General features: G+C 42.1%; 1 protein-coding gene across 10 annotated transcripts in view; it reads right to left on the reverse strand.

Annotated features, from left to right (window-relative positions):
- LOC134357983 (catenin delta-2-like) overlaps window positions 1–17,072 on the reverse strand; it is a 1,288,623-nt gene that overhangs the window by 498,438 nt on the left and 773,113 nt on the right. Inside the window, exon 1 of one of the 10 annotated variants that reach the window (XM_063069828.1) lies at window positions 232–430. The exons of the other annotated variants lie outside the window; for them this stretch is intronic. The gene's annotated coding sequence lies outside the window, so the exon portion shown is untranslated. Of the gene's footprint in view, window positions 1–231; window positions 431–17,072 lie in introns of those variants that run through there. 10 annotated transcript variants of the gene reach the window in all.

Below are 17,072 nucleotides of genomic sequence, written 5' to 3' on the forward strand. Positions count from 1 at the left end.
TAAATGACAAGATACACTGCTGAAGATCACGCTGACTCCAGCTCATTCAAAAACGGACTGATAGCAGGCTAAAACACCCCCATGTAAGTTCACAAGGCAAGCAAAATTCATTTCACTTTTATCCCTGTCCCAGACAAAAAATGCTATCAGCTATTGCACTGTAGACTAGACGAACTAAAGGACAAAGCACCTTAACCAATTTACAAGCATTTATAAAAAAGTCAGCATTACCTCATTGCTCTATATCGATAAATTCCTGGTTCAAGTACCTGAATATGGAACATGCTATGCAAATATGAAAGCAAAATACTCTAAGTCTTTCCAAGTTAACATTCTTTCCAATGAGCAAACAACTTTTTCTATTCGTTAGAAAATGTCTCATCCAATGCCGGCAGCCCGAGTGCTCACTGCCTTCCAGAGTAGAATGGAGTTCACCCAGGCACAAAGGTCTCCATGGCAACCACTGAATTTCGACCCTTGTTGGCATTATTTATGCAACATTTCACCACAAAAGGCCTCCTCAGTAGCTGTGAAAGCCAAATTCTGCTATTTTCCAATCAGCACTCTTACTTTCCCATTCCTGAGGCAATCTGCATACCGACGTTAAAAGATACCAGTGTGATGAAAATTGAGATGCTTTACAGAGATTGAAACATTGACTGATTAAGGTCTGAAAACCAAAGCCTGAGAGTTGTAGTGAAAATTTCATTCAGCACCATTTTAAAAGGGTTGACTGAGGACAAGCTGATATTAATACTGCAATTCAAATATATTTTTTAAGGAAGAATGAAATCAGTTGAAAAAGCTGCTGAATCATACGAACACTCATGTCTAGTCTTTTTTTACATTCCAGAATGGATTATTTCGGTCTAAATGTACTAACACTCATATTGTGTTATAAAATTAAACATCACTGGGCCATTTGGCCCAACATGTCTGTGAGAGTTTTCTGAGGAACTCTCTTTCAGTCCAATGTGTTCTTTGAGTTGTGTCCAATTCCCTTTGCACAGTTATTCATGAATCCAGTTCCACTACCCTTCCAAGTATTTTTCTTCAAAATGAGTATACCTTCACAAGTTAACAAAAAAAATGAGCAATCACAGACAAACTCTTCTTCGTTCCCTCGGATGATATAGGGAAAGTATAAGAACAGTAAAGTTTAAATTGGGTTGCATTCCTTGAGGCATTAAGCAATGATATCACTGTGGCCTTTAAAATAATTAATGCTTTGTAGAAGTGGAGAAAGAAAACATAATTCTAGAAGGGCTATCCAGAGCAATCTTAAAATCAGATGTAGGTCACCCTGGATTATGACAGGAAGTACTTTACTAATAAAAAAAAGGCATAGAAATCCAGAACTTTTAAATTCACCAAGTGTTCGATTTTAACATCCTTGTTCTGATATAAAAAAAATTATGCTCCCCAACTCCTTCTACTCTATGTGGATGACTACATTGGTGTTGCTTCACTCATCCAGGCTGAGCTCAGCAATTTCATCAACTTTGCCTCCAACTTCCACCCTGCCCTTAAATTCACTTGGTCCATTTCTGACACCTCTCTGCCCTGTCTTGATTTCTCTATCTCCATCTAAGGAGACAAACTGTCTACTAACATCTTTCATAAACATATCAATTCACACAGCTATCTTGGCTATACCTATTCCCATCCTATCTCCTGTAAAAATGCTATTCCCTTTTCTCAGTTCAATCATCTCTGCCACATCAGTTCCCAGGGTAAGACTTTCCTTTCCAGGACATCAGTGATGTTCTCCTCCTTCATAGGATGGGTTATCATCATTGATGCTGCCCTCGCCCCCAACTCCTGCATTTCCTGCACATCTGTGCTCACTTAATCCTCCCCCCTTAACAGCGATAGAGTTCCCCTTGCCCTCACTTACCACCCCTTGATCCTCCACATCCAACACAACATTCTCCACAGTTACTGCCATTTTTAGCAGAATCTTACCACCAAATACATCTTTACACCCCCCCTCCCAACTCTCTCCTTTCCACAGGAACAGTTTCCTCTGTGATACCCTTGTACACACATCCCTCCCCACTAATCTCCCTTCTGGCACGTATCCCTGCAAGTGACAGAAGTGCTACACCTGGCCATTCACCTCCTTCCTCGCCTCCTTTCAAGTCCCCAACCAGTCCTTCCAGGTGAGGCAACACTTCACCTGCAAATCTTTTGGTTTTGTCTATTTTTTATCCAGTGCTTCCGATGTGGCCTCCTTTACGTCGGTGAGATTCAATGTAAATTGGAGGACTACTTTGTAGGGCACCTCTACTCCATCCACCAAAAGCATTTTAGTTCCTATCCCCATTCCCATTTTGACACATTGGTTCATCATGGCCTCCTCTTCTGCCACAATGAGACCACTCTCAGGGTGGAGGAACAACACCTCATATTCCATCTAGTAGTCTCCAACTAGATGGCACAGACATCAATTTCTCCTTCCAATTTTTAAAATTTTCCATTCCCCTTCCCTCTTCTTTTATTCCCCACTCTGGCCTCTTACCTCTTTTCCTCATCTGCCGATCACATACCAGCGGTGCTCCTCCTTCTTCCTTTCTCCCACTCCCCTGTCTGATTCCTTCATCTCCATCGCTTTGCCTTTCCCACCCTCCTGGCTTTGTCTATCACCTTCTAGCATGTACTTTTTATTCTGGCATCTTCCCCATTCCTTTCCAGTCCTGATGAAGAGTCTCAGGCCAAAACTTCAACTGTTTTTTTATTTCCATATATGCTGCTGACCTGCTCAGTTCCTCCAGAAATATGTGAGTGTTGCTCAGGATTTCCAACATCCACAGAATCTCTTCTGCATAAAAATATATTAAACTAAAACTTCATCTCTGTTTCTCTCTCCACAGGGGCAGCCTGGCCTACCATTTTTCCACCATTTTCTTTTCTGCTTGCAGCAGTAATTGGGTTAAAGTCGTTTTGCAATTCACAAACCTGTCCCACTAGAGTCATTTACTGCTTCAGTGTCACACTACTTTTACTGAATAAAATGTATCAGAAATAGTCAGCACTACTTTGCATTTCAAAGGATGGAAAGGATCTATATAACTGAGCTAGTATCTACAAAACAACTCAATAATGCATTAATGCATGCATTACTAAATGACAATAAAAGGGGACTACGGGTCTTCATAATCTAATCTAATCTAATAGATACTCGGAAATAACCTGGCAATCATCTGTATCATAATAATATGGAAGCATTGAATTAGTTCCTGCCTGTTATTGTATTTTCCTTTTGAAATCACTCCAAATATTGAAGTTGAACAATACTTTCTATTCCCCTCTGGACAGCAATTTAAGCATGCGGAATGGAGACAAGTACAAGTCTGGGGTGTTGGGGGCAGTTCACATACTCAGCCTGAATCAGAAGGCAACATGTTCTCACCACCACATAGATTTAAGCATAATCTATTCTGAGACTTTTTGTATAGCACTGAGCAAGTGCAGCACTCCCTCAGCTAATGCTAAAAATACAATGGATTCTAGTTAATTGGGACACACTGAGAACTGTACATTTTGGCCCAATTATGCAGCTGCCCCAATTGGATGGTTTCATGGAAATAGTTAAAAAGGTATAAAATTTTTATTTTTATTTTTGTCAACTGCTGTTCATCTGAGTAACAAATTATGAATAAAACACCAAACAAATGAGAATACTATTAAAATTACTCATACTATAAAACTGTGTATTAGTTCCTAATACTTATTAATAGAGGAATTCATCCTGACTACATTGCCATGTTCTTTTGATTGACTGTAAATAAACAAAATCAACGCAGATAACTTAGTGCAGATAATGGACTACCTTCAAGCAATGCTTTCAACAAATGCACTGTCCAATTATTCATTTTCACTGTAACATTGTTGATATCATCAAATGCTTCATTGTTCCCAAGTGGTGAAATTGTTTCATTTTCACTCCCAGCCATTTCAGGCATCTCCAAGCTGGAATGCTTGAAACCGCAGTGAGTGAAGTAGTTCTGAACTGTCTTACTGCTTATTTCGCGCCAACTATCAGTGAGAAAAATCATGGTTTTTATTTAAAAACACAAACAAATGCAATGGACACTATTTCAGAATCAGAATCAGGTTTATTATCACCGGCATGTGACGTGAAATTCGTTAACTTAGCAGCAGCAGTTCAATACAATACATAATCTAGCAGAGAAAAATAAATAAATTTAAAAAATAATAATAACTAAGTAAATCAATTATGTATATTGAATAGATTTTTTAAAAAGTGCAAAAACAGAAATACTGTGTGCTTAAAAAAAAGTGAAGCAGTGTCCAAAGATTCAATGTCCATTTAGGAATCAGATGGCAGAGGGGAAGAAGCTGTTTCTGAATCGCTGAGTGTGTGCCTTCAGGCTTCTGTATCTCCTACCTGATGGTAACAGTGAGAAAAAGGCATGCCCTGGGTGCTAGAGGTCCTTAATAATGGTTGCTGCCTTTCTGAGACACTGCTTCCTAAAGATGTCCTGGGTACCTTATAGGCTAGTACCCAAGATGGAGCTGACTAGATTTACAACCCTCTGCAGCTTCTTTCGGTCCTGTGCAGTAGCCCCTCCATACCAGACAGTGATGCAGCCTGTCGGAATGCTCTCCATGGTACAACTATGGAAGTGTTTGAGTGTATTTGTTGACATGCTAAATCTCTTCAAACTCCTAATTAAGTATAGCTGCCATCTTGCCTTCTTTATAACTACATCGATATGTTGGGACCAGGTTAGATTCTCAGAGGTCTTGACACCCTGGAACTTGAAGCTGCTCATTCTCTCCACTTCTCATCCCTTTATGAGGAATGGTATGTGTTCCTTTGTCTTACCCTTCCTGAAGTCCACAATCAGCTCTTTCGTCTTACTGATGTTGAGTGCCAGGTTGTTGCTGTGACACCATTCCACTAGTCGGCATATCTCACTCCTGTATGCCCTCTCGTCACCACCTGAGTTTCTACTTACAATGGTTGTATCGTCTGCAAATTTATAGTTGGTATTTGAGCTATGCCTAGTGTGACAAGAATACACATAGATGTTAGCTGTCCTGTGTGATCAGCAGTTGGTCTGCCACCTGTCTTCGGGAGAGAGAGAGATAAGGAAGACAATGGAGCAGCATTTGGAGATGTGTAATGAAGGGACGGGAGAGAGAGCTGTCTAGAGCGGCTCCCCGTTTGAACCCTGAACTGTTTGAAGTGATGGACAGGCGATACCTCAGCAGGGGGATAAAAAGGGACAGGTTCGCTAAGGCAAGACACACATGACACCACGAGGTAACGAGACCCTGGAAGCGGTGCCCCCTGACAAGTCGGCGGGAGTCGTTTTGGAAGGCTGGTTGCGGAACCAAGCCATAGACGCACAGGGTGGAAAGGTACGATCAGCGGGAACCCGGTGTGTGTGTGTGTGTCCAACCTTGCTTGGGTGCCAGGTTCACTGCAGAGGATCGACCGCATCTGGAGGAGGGGTCACAGTCGGTGATCTCAGGTGACATCACAAAGGACTCGCCCGAAAGCTGCTTGTGAGCAATATCGCCGGTCTGTGAGTGGAAGCCATTCTGAATGATCAGTCGTCCTTGTTCTCTCTCTCCCTCCCCCCACGTTGTCCATCGCCACGGCAACGATTACTGCAAACTGAACTAAATTGGACTGAACTTTGCGTCACTTTGAAATTGGTCATTTACCCCTAGACAACGATAGAGCTTGATTGATCCTGTTATCTTAATTCTGTGCACATGTGTGTTTATCATTGCTGAACTGTTGCATTTATTATCCTTTCGATTACTGTGTTGCTTGTTTCTTTAATAAAACTTTCTTAGTTCTAGTAATCCAGACTCCAACTGAGTGATCCATTTCTGCTGGTTTGGCAACCCAGTTACGGGGTACGTAACACTAGCCACACAGTCGTGGGTTTATAGAGAGTAGAGCTGTGGGCTAAGCGCACACCCCTGAGGTGCGCCAGTGTTGATCGTCAGTGAGGAGGATATGTTATCACCAATCTGCACAGATTGTGGTCTTCTAGTTAGGAAGTCAAGGATCCAATTGCAGAGGGAGGTACAGAGGCCCAGGTTCTGCAACTCCTCATTCAGCATTGTGGGAATGATGGTATTAAATGCTGAGCTATAGTCGATGAACAGGATCCTTTCATAGGTGTTTGTGTTGTCCAGATGGTCTAAGGCAGTGTGGAGAGCCATTGAGATTGCGTCTGCTGTTGACCTATTGTGGCGACAGGCAATTTGCAATGGGTCCAGGTCTCTGCTGAGGCAGGAGTTCAGTCTAGTCATGACCGACCTCTCAAAGCATTTCATCACTGTCGATGTGAGTGCTACTGGGCGCTAATCATTAAGGCAACTCACATTATTCTTCTTAGACACTTGTATAATTGTTGCCTTTTTGAAGCAAGCGGGAACTTCCGCCTGTAGCAGTGAGAGGTTGAAAATGTCCTTGAATACTCCCGCTAGTTGGTTGGCACAGGTTTTCAGAGCCTTACCAGATACTCCATCTGGACCTTCTGCCTTGCGAGGGTTCACTCTCTTTAAAGACAGTCTAACATCGGCCTCTGAGACAGAGATTACAGGGTCATAAGGTGCAGCAGGGATCTTCACAGCTGTAGTTGTGTTCTCCCTTTCAAAGCGTGCATAGAAGGCATTGAGTTCATCTGGTAGTGCAGCATCCCTGGCATTCATGCTATTGGGTCTCACTTTGTAGGAAGTAATGTCTTGCAGACCCTGCTAGAGTGGCCGTGCATCTGATATTGCCTCCAACCTCATTTAAAATTGTCTCTTCACCCTTGAAACAGCCCTCTGGCATTCAGGTCTGGCAACCCAGGCCTGTACCGGAAAACCAGGAGTGATTTGCACAGATCTAGCCTTCAGTAGATGAAGACTGTTCACTTTAAGCATGGTGTGGTGTATAATGGCCACACAACGTTCACACGATTGATGATAGTTAAGAACTGTTCGGCAACAATCACCTGTTAAACGGCAGAGTGTCCCAAATAAATGAAGGGTTTCCTTGCAGTTTTCTCTATTTTTTTTACTCCTTTTGAGTTGTATCAAATAAGCAGCTGCCTTGATTAACTGATGGCTCAATTAACCGGACTCCACTGTATATGGTCTCACGATTCACTAATGCATAGTTTGCCTGTAAGTTCTATCATAAATGAACTCTTACCATGCTTCTCCAAACTTTGCCAACCATATAGTAATGCATGCATTGTAGAGAGGCCACAAGACCATAAGGTATAGGAGCATAATTATGCCATTTGGCACACCGAGCCTGCTCCGCCATTTTCAATTTTCCCCTTAGCCCCAATCTCTGGCCCTCCCCCGATCCCTTCATGCTCTCGCCAATCAAGAATCCATCAACCTCTCCCTTAAATATACATACAGACTTGGTCTCCACAGCAGCCTATGGCAATGAAGAAATTCCTCCTCATCTCCATTCTAAAAGGACTCCCCTCTATTCCTCTGGTCTCAGACTCTCCCACCATAGGAGCACTTGATAGTGTCATTCAGGGTTAGTATGGATGGTGCACTCCTTACAGATTTTTTTTGAGGCTTCTGTGTGTTCCTTGAAAAGAGAGTCAAAGTCCCCAGTGTTATCCAATTTTCTGATTTGAACAACTGGCTAGAGCTTCTCCTAAGCTGCTGAGAATGCCACATTTTTTGAAGAAAGTTTTGAGAACATCTCGAAGTGTGACCAGGGTCCGGAACAGTTACGACCCTAAAACCATCAGGCTCCTGAAGTGGTATGGAAACTTCGTTCATCGTAACTCTGAAATGATTCTGCAATCTACAAACTAACTTTCATGGACTTTTTACAACTCATGCTCTCAGCATTATTTTTTTTGTTTGCACAATTTGTCTTCTTTTGAATTTGTTTGTTTGTCAGTCTTTGCTCAAGTATATTTTTTCATAATTTTATTGCATTTCTTAATTTTACCACTGTATATATTAATGCTTCCAAGAAATTGAATCGTAAGGTAGTATTTTAAAGTTGACTTTGATTTTGTCCTCCTGATAGTGACTGAGTTTAAGCGGACTATCTGTTTTGGAAATCTTGCCTTAGGTATATCAGTGATATGGACTACCTATTGGAATGCCTGAACGTGATTTGCACCTCATTGTTGGGGACATTTCCTTAGAAGAGGATACAGATATTGATTTCCTTATTCTGTTCGTAAATTAAAATGATTTTGCAGATATAGCATTCTGGTATTACTTCAGTGCCTTCAGATGCCTGTTCTGACAGGTCCTTCAAGTATGCAGGGGTCTGAGGAAGCAAAGCTATCAGGTGAACCACGGACTTCAGGCTGGTTTGAGGATTTGTTGTTAAGATGCTCTCTTTCAGGTGGCATCGTGCAGAGGGGCAGACTGGGGAAGGATCTTTATTTTTCACCATTCTGCAACTATACCACTATATTCTGCCCTTTGTTATTCTTGATCCTACTGTACTACTTCGATATACTTGTGTGTGGACTGATCTGACTATGGCATACAATTCACTGCATCTCAATACATGGGACAATAATAAACCCATCAGATAAATATTATCACGAAGAGAGCACAACAGTGCCTCTACTTCCACAGTAGTCCGCAGAGCTTTGGCATGTCATTGTAAACCATGTGTGGTGGAAAGTGTGCTGACTGGCTGCATTACGATCTGGTATGGGAACTCCAATGCCTTTGAGAGGAAATTCTTACAGAGGGTAGTGGATTCAACCCAGTATATCCTGGGTAAAGCCTCCCAAGCACTGAGCACACCTACATGAAACGTTGCCATAGCAAAGCAGCATCTATCCTCAAAGATCTTCACCACCCAGGCCATGCTCTTTACTTGCTGCTGTCATCAGGTAGAAGGTACAAGAGCCTCAGGACTCACACCACCAGGTTGAAGAAGAGTTACTATCTCTCAAACATCAGGCTATTGAACAAAAGAAGATAGCTACACTCATTTAAGGACTTGTTATATTGTTATTCCATGCTTGCTTTTTTTTATTAATATTTAGTTACAGCTGTGTTTGCTTCCAGTTAACAGTTCCTGATGTTTACAGTTACTGTTCTGTATACTTGCTATGTATGCCCGCAGAAAAAGAAAGAGTTTCAAGGTTGAATGTGGTGACATGTATGTACTTTGATAACAACTTTTACTCTGATGTTAGAATGAACAAGAGAATGATGCTGAAGGCAAGTAATTGGCAATTGGTTTAGTATTGCCTCGTGTTCTGAGATACAATGCCATCTAGACAGATCAGTCAAGTCCATCAACATAGTACAATAAGATTAAGAATAACGTAGTGCAGACTATAGTGTTATAGTTACAGACAGAGTGTAGTGCAGGTAGACAAATAAAATGACAAAGCAGGCTGAGAAATCAAGTTCAAACACCATATAAGAATTTTATAATAATTGAAGCATTTTATAACAACAGGATAGAGGCTGTGTTTGAGCTTGGTGGAGTCTGTGCCTAAGATTTGTATCTTTTGCATGATAGAAAGGGGGGGAAGAAGAAGAGAGAATTGCCACAGTGTGAGGGGTTTATCATTACATTGGATATTTTCCCGAGGCAGCAGGAGGTGTAGACATAGTCGATGGAGGAAAGGCTGGTTCTTGACATCGACTGTGTGTTCACAAATGTTGGCAATTTCTCACTGATCTGGATAAAGCAGTTGGGGTGTGGAAAACCGTTCCTGGCATTAATGGGGTTGTGGGGCATTCAGATAGCAAATGGATTTTGAGGGATGTGAGTGAATGGAGTGTGGATATGATGGTGGGTAGAGAAGATATTGCAGGGTTTGAAAGATGGGGAGGGGGGAGATATAGTCTAATTTCAGGTATTTGAGTGAATCATAAACACTGCCGATGCTGGAAATCCAAAGCAACATACACGAAATGTATTCCAGTTCCAGGACAGGCCACCTCCCAGCCTCCATTTCTTGGCCTGGACTCTCAGACTCGCAGACACTGGGCCTCTTAACCTCCGGACTTACAGGGATTTGGCCTCTGACCTCCACACAAGCTGACCCTTGGGTTTTGACTATCAAGCCTCCATCTCTGGACTTGCCAACCTGCAGACTTCTACATCTGAACTAGCTGAGCTCAGGAGTTCGACCTTCGGCTTTGCCAACCGGACTTCACTGACCTCTTAGTATCGACCCCAGGATGCTCCCATGCTGGTTTGACCTTTGGGCCTTGGCCCCAGAACTTGCTGATCATGGGTTTAACCTTGGGCCTCAACCTCTGAGGATTTGGGAATGGCTGACCTGGGAATCACCGGTTTCCTCAGCTCTTGCCAACTCACCGCTAGAATGCCGACCTTTCACCACGGACTCCAAACACCTACTCCTGCACTGATTCTTCAATTAATGGCCTGTACCTGTAATTCTCTCTCGTCCCTAAACCCTAACTCCCTGCCCAGTCCAAAAATCATCACTAAAACCCAAAGTCTGAGTTACGACATTGACAGACGTTGCAGCTCAGTGACATCTTGACCTTAAGCCCAAAATGCTGCTCAAATGTGAAGAAAAATATAACCAGTATATTTTACAAAGAATGATATACATCTGCCATTGATGACAAGACAGTGATCCCATTGGGACACAGACTCAGCTGGCATCATAATGCTCAAACCAAAACTGAACATAATCTTGATATACGTGCTTGAGTTTCAGAGTTGATTACGCTCAAAGCACCTTTCAATTTATTTTGATTTTTATCTCCCTTCCTCTCCAAAATTATACCAACTGATTCCGCAACCTGTTACCTTCCGAAATAGCAGCTTTTTCCACTGATGAACCCAAAACATGGGTTTTAGATTGTGTACATTGATTCCATAATTGACATGTCAGGACAACTTCAGTACAATGTACTGATATAGTTAATAGTATCATGATATTAGCAAAAGGAAAACCCTACCCTTATTTTTATCACAATAGAATCCTTACCAACTTCTGCCATCCAACAGAATAACCATGGGATATGAATTTTTTTGGTTTTTTTACATACACTGTAGTATTGATGTCAACAAAGATGTCAAGAGGCTTGCAATAAATTCATCCCTAATGAATAACTCTTCTTCGAAGTTTTTCCTTCAGCCATCACAACTAAAGAAAATAATTCCTTCTGCATAATAATGTACAAGCACAACGGACACTAAGCTTTATGGCATTGGAATAGTTTCTGTTTGTCACGTGTACCAAGATACAGTGAAAAGCTTGACTTGCATACTGTTTATACAGATCAAATGATTACACAGGGCATTGAGTTAGAATACATGAAAACAAGAACAATGTAGAATAAAATGTAGATGCTACTGAAAGAGTGCAGTGCAGGAAATAATATAAGTGCAAGAGCACAATGAGGTAGATTTTGAAGCTGATAGTCCACCTTATCATACAAGAGGTCTGTTCAAGAGTCTAAAAGCAATGAGTAGAAACTTTGTCTGAGCCTGGCAGTAGGTGCTTTCAGGCTTTTGTATCTTTTACCTGATTGGGGGGCGGGGGGTGGAAGAAGAGAGGACGTTCGTGGTGGATGGGGTCTTTGATTATGCCGACTGCTTCACTGAGACAGTGAGAAATTCAGTCAAGAGTCCACAGAGGGGAGATTTTGCGGGGTCCTTGAAAATGAAGCATGTATTAGCTTACTTGGGAGAATGCTGCTCTATGGATTTCAGGTGGCCTTGGCTGTGTATGTTCTCCTACTGCCGGCTGATCTTCTGTGACCTATCCAATACCTAAGTGAAATCAATGAACCTTCCAATTGATTTCATAAAGCACAAGAGTTCTTTCATATTTAAAGGCACTTGCTCCCCATAGCACATAACCCAAGTGCCTTAACAACTCTGAACTCCAGCAGTGTAACAGCATTCCTCTTGCTCCATTTAGCTGAGGCAGTAACAGTATTTTCTCAGAAATGGCCTATTGTTTTCATGCTCTAACGTGGCTGCCAATTGAACATTGCCCCCTACTCTGGACTATCAGAAATATTTGACTGAATAATGCTGAATCTTTGAAATCGTGCTATGACACCACTGACTCTTAGATGTACGTGTCTTAATTCGCAAATCTACTTCTCACTGCAATGAGTTCTATTCTCTGGTCATAGGAATATATGGTGCCAAAAATAACTATATTGCCTTTCAACTAGCCTCTTCTATGAACAAAAGATTTTCCAAGATTGCATTTCTTTGAAAAATGTAGGAATCAAGTGTATTCCATTCTTGTAAAATCTTCACATGTTCATTCATGAATTCTGAGGACAATTGATTCCTGAGGTAGTTACAGGCTCACTTCAGATATATTACATGCAGATTCATTCCTCAAGAAGCCTGTTGTGAAACATTAACTGTCCCTCACCTAAGATGTAAGATAAGCACAAGCATACTTAGTCCAGCTCTCAGCCAAGATTAATTTCCAACACTCAACCCAAGTTATGCAGTCGCAGTAAGAGATCAAATTTAGAATCTTCCTGTCCCCACTCCAGAAAGCCAATCTGACTGTGTACCTTTTTCGAAGGAAAGAGTGTGACAGCCAATCAGCACACTAAACATACCCATGACCACCAAGGCTATTAATAAATAGTTGTGTTGTTGTTGATGATGACAACAACTGATATCAAAGGGATTGCCTACCCACCCCCTATTATTAGATTTCTGTCTCTAGAACCTGGAGTCTGCAGGGTCCACCAGAAGGAGCAGATAAGGGACCTTAGCTAGAACACCACTCAGAACATCAGTTGAAAGGCATTTCAGATCAACTGGATTCATAATCCTTTGATTCAGAACCAACTGGGCTATGGCTACCTGTCGAATGATTCTACATATGGCATTCAAAATGATCTACATTCAGAGTCCTTGAGAAATTGATACAAGGTCTCAATTTTAAAATTGTAAATGCAAAAGATGTCTTTACTTTTGTGCAGCTTATCATGGAGTACTTGTTCATCTTAGTTTCTTCTGTCTCATTAGGTCTTGTAAATGAGGTTCACCTCATCTGCTTCACTGGGGCATGAAGTGCAGGTTGTACGTCCAATAAGTGTACTCAACTACAGCAGACAATTTAATGGAAAGAGAAAAGAAAACAAACCTCAAAATGCAGCTACTCTTTAGTTTGGATACAAGAACTGGCATACATACTACAGCTTCACTTAATAGCATTTTGAAAAGATGGCACTTCTGAAAATCCTCATTAATGTCATGAAGCACCAGCCCAGGTGGGACATAAACGGTCAACCTGTCTGAGAGGTATATACGGTATACTATCCACTTTAGCCCAGCTGACACTTTCTCTCCCAGGCCGCTTTTGTTGGTTGTACTGGGAAATGATAGGCTGCAGAAAAAGTGGCGCTGATGAAGGGAGAAAACGGCAAACCAAACCCTAACACAAAGAAGGAATTGTAAAATAAAGGAAGTGATCAGGCAAGGAGCCAAGATATCAAACCAGATTACCTCGACAAGCAAACCATTTATAGAAAAATAATATCAGTATAGATTAAGTGAGTAATCTTTCAATCATCTTCTGCTCTTTGCATTACTCCTAAAATACGGTATTACATTAAGCCTCTGATATGGCACTACAGTACTAAATTCTGCTGTTTGTGAAAACTTGAATTCAAATGCTTTTTGTTGATGTATGGAAAGGCAATTAATCAACTACACACAACCATTATCCTAAAAGGGTATTGCTTAGACCATAAGACATAGGAGCAGAATTAGGCCATTCAGCCCATCAAATCTGCTCTGCCATTCCATCATGGCTGATCCCCAATCCTACCCAACCCCACACACCTGCCTTCTCGCCATATCCTTTGATGCCCTGACCAATCAGGAAACTAGCAATTTCCGCTTTAAATACACCCACGGACTTGGCCTCCATCGCAGTCTGTGACAGAGCATTCCATGGATCCACCATTCTCTAGCTGAAAAAAAATTCCTCTTTACCTCCATTCTAAAAGGTCACCCCTCAATTTTGAGGCTGTGCCCTCTGGTTCTGGATACCCCCATCATAGGAAACATCCTCTCCACATCCACCCTATCTAGTCCTTTCAACATTCGGTAGATTTCAATGAGATTCCAACCTCCACCCCCCACCCCCTCACCAACGTTCTTCTAAATTCCAGTGAGTACAGTCTCAAAGTTGCCAAATGCTCATATGTTAATCCCTTCATTCCTGGAAGCATTCTTGTGAACCTCCTCTGGACTCTCTCCAATAACAACGCATCCTTTCTGAGATATGAAGCCCGAAACTGTTGACAATACTCCATGTGCAACCTGACTAGTGTCTTATAAAGCCTCTGCATTATCTCCTTGCTTTTATATTCTATTCCCCTTGAAATAAATGCCAACATTTCATTTGCTTTTACCACAAACTCAACCTGCAAATTTATCTTCTGGGAGTCTTGCACAAGGACTCTTAAGTTCCTCTGCACCTCCGATGTTTGAACCTTCTCCCCATTTAAATAATAGTCCGCACTACTGTTCCTTTTACCAAAATGCATTATCACACATTTCCCAACACTGCCACTTTCCCAACATTTCCTATCTGCCACATTTTTTGCCCATTCTTGACTGATGTATTCTTATGGTTCTTACATTTTGGTTGAAACAAAACTTCTGAGTAAAGAAACCTCATATTTTCAAAGCAAGACGACTAACACACGCAAATGGAAGTTAATTTTTTTAAGGTTGTAAGGTTGATATAATTGAATTTTACCAAATACATTCATTGGCCACTTTATTAGGTACAGGATGAACCCTGGTGAAGTATTCTGCTGCTGTAGCCCAAGGTTTGACGTATTGTGTGGTCAGAGATGCTCTTCTGCACACCGCTGTTGTAATACGTGGTTATTTGAGTTACTGTCATCTCCCTGTCAGCTTGAACCAGTCTGGCCGTTCTCCCCTTAGCTCTCTCATTAATAAGACGTTTCTGCCCACAGAAATGCCATTCACTGCATGTTTTTTGTCTTTTTGCACCATACTCTGTAAACTCTAGCGACTGTTGTGAGTGAAAATTCCACAAGATAAGTAGTTTCAGAGATCCTCAAACCACCCTGTGTGGCACTAGCAATCATTCCACAGTCAAAGTTACCAAGATCACATTTCTTCCCCATTCTGCTGTTTGGTCTGAACAACAACTGAACCTCTTAGCCATATCTGCATGTCTTTATGCACTGAATTGCTGCCACATGATTGGCTGATTAAATATTTGCATTAATGAGCAGGTGTACAGGTATACTTAATGAAATGGCCATTGAGTGTATAGATAGACAGATATACTTTATTAATCCTGAGGGAAATTTGGTTTCATTACAGCCGCACAAACCAAGAATAGAGCGTAAATATAGCAATACAAAAAACCCCAACGATCAAACAACAAAATGCAAAACTATGCCAGATGGAAAATAAGTTCAGGACCAGTCTATTGGCTCAGGGTGTCTGAGCCTCCACGGGAAGAGCTGCATGTTCGATGGCCACAGGCAGGAACAATCTCCCGTGCCACCAAGTGTTGTATCACGATGGAATGTGGCCGAAGTTCAACAGTAAAAAGTTCAATATCCAGTCTGCAAACACGTTCCTCGATCGTGATATACCCTGGATTGCACCATCCGTTGTTAGCCAGATCAGTAAGCACCCCAACCCTTCACGCTTACCGCTCTTGGTGCACTTCCGGTCAGTTGGAACGGTATTACCCACCGAACTCCTCTTCTCCAAAAGTCTCTGTTGTCTCGACCTGGTCCTCTTTCCCTGGCTTTGTGATCCCCCTCCGTGTGTTTTCCTCCGGATTTCAGCAGGGATGTCTGCCACTCTGTTCGCTAAGCCAACCGGAATTTGCTGGTCCGTGGAATACACAATGCCACCTTGCTTCTGTCCCGCGTGTCGGGCTGTGTAACAGCTTAATGGTATCATCCCATTTTCTTCCTCTTCCCCCCCGCCCCCACAACAACCACCACACTGCTTCCCACCCCTTGGCCTACTCTGTGGTGCATCACATATAGTTTACAATTATTTGCCTACTTCTATATTGCTGATGGTATTGATGTTTCTGATTTGCAATGCTTTTTGCTGACTATCTGGTCATGGATAGGCAGAAATTTTCTCCAATTAAACATCAGGAAGAGCAATGCCTATCCCTTCGTTACTAGAACAAATGTAGTTCTCTACCTACCACTTCCATTTTATTTTATTTAGAGACACAGTCCAGACCAGGCCCTTCGTTCACTTTGAGCCACACCATCATACAACCCACTCATTTAACCCTAGCCTAATCACGGGGCAATTCACAATGACCAATTAACCAACTAACCAGTACATCTTTGGACTGTGGGCTGAAAACAGGGCACCTGGAGGAAACCCTTCTGTAAGCAAGTTTGTACGTTTCTTGCTGTGTGCATAAGACGCCGGACTTGAACTTAAAACTCCAACACCTTGAGCTGTAATAGTGTCATGTTATCTGCTACGCTACCCTGGAGAAAAATCTCTTGGAAGATTAGCCAATGACTTGAAATGTTAAATCTGCTTCTCTTTCCACTGACGCTCTCTGCATTTTCCAACTTCATTCTATTCCTTTTTTGGTGACACGCCTGATGTAACCATGATCTGATCTTCTAAACCGCAGATTGGACCCTCAGCATGCTTGCTGCTTGCCCCTGCTGTTGACACCCTCATCGGTGCCTTTGTCCCTCTGGACTTGAGGACCTGCTGAGCACTAGATCAATGGCATTCAGACCTAGTGTCTCAGGAAAGTACAAGAGGTCCAAGTATGATCTCCAGAAAGCCATCTCACATACAAACTGGCAATTCCAGACCAAACCTGAATCACAGAAAGAAGCTCAACAGCTGTGGGAGGGATTGAATGCTATCAGCTCCTGCAAAGCAAGTGACAGGTTTTGCTCGCAGATACGCTCAATGCCTTTCATGCTTGCTTTGACAGACAGAACATGGAGGAACCTTCACAAACTCCCACAGCCCCAAACGACCCAGTCATCTCAGTCTCGGAGGCCAGCGTGAGAGCATCCTACAGGTGGGTGAACCCATGGAAAGAATCTGACCCAGACAGTGC

Source organism: Mobula hypostoma, chromosome 17, assembly GCF_963921235.1.
Source record: "Mobula hypostoma chromosome 17, sMobHyp1.1, whole genome shotgun sequence".
In the NCBI taxonomy this organism is placed as follows: Eukaryota; Metazoa; Chordata; class Chondrichthyes; order Myliobatiformes; family Myliobatidae; genus Mobula; species Mobula hypostoma.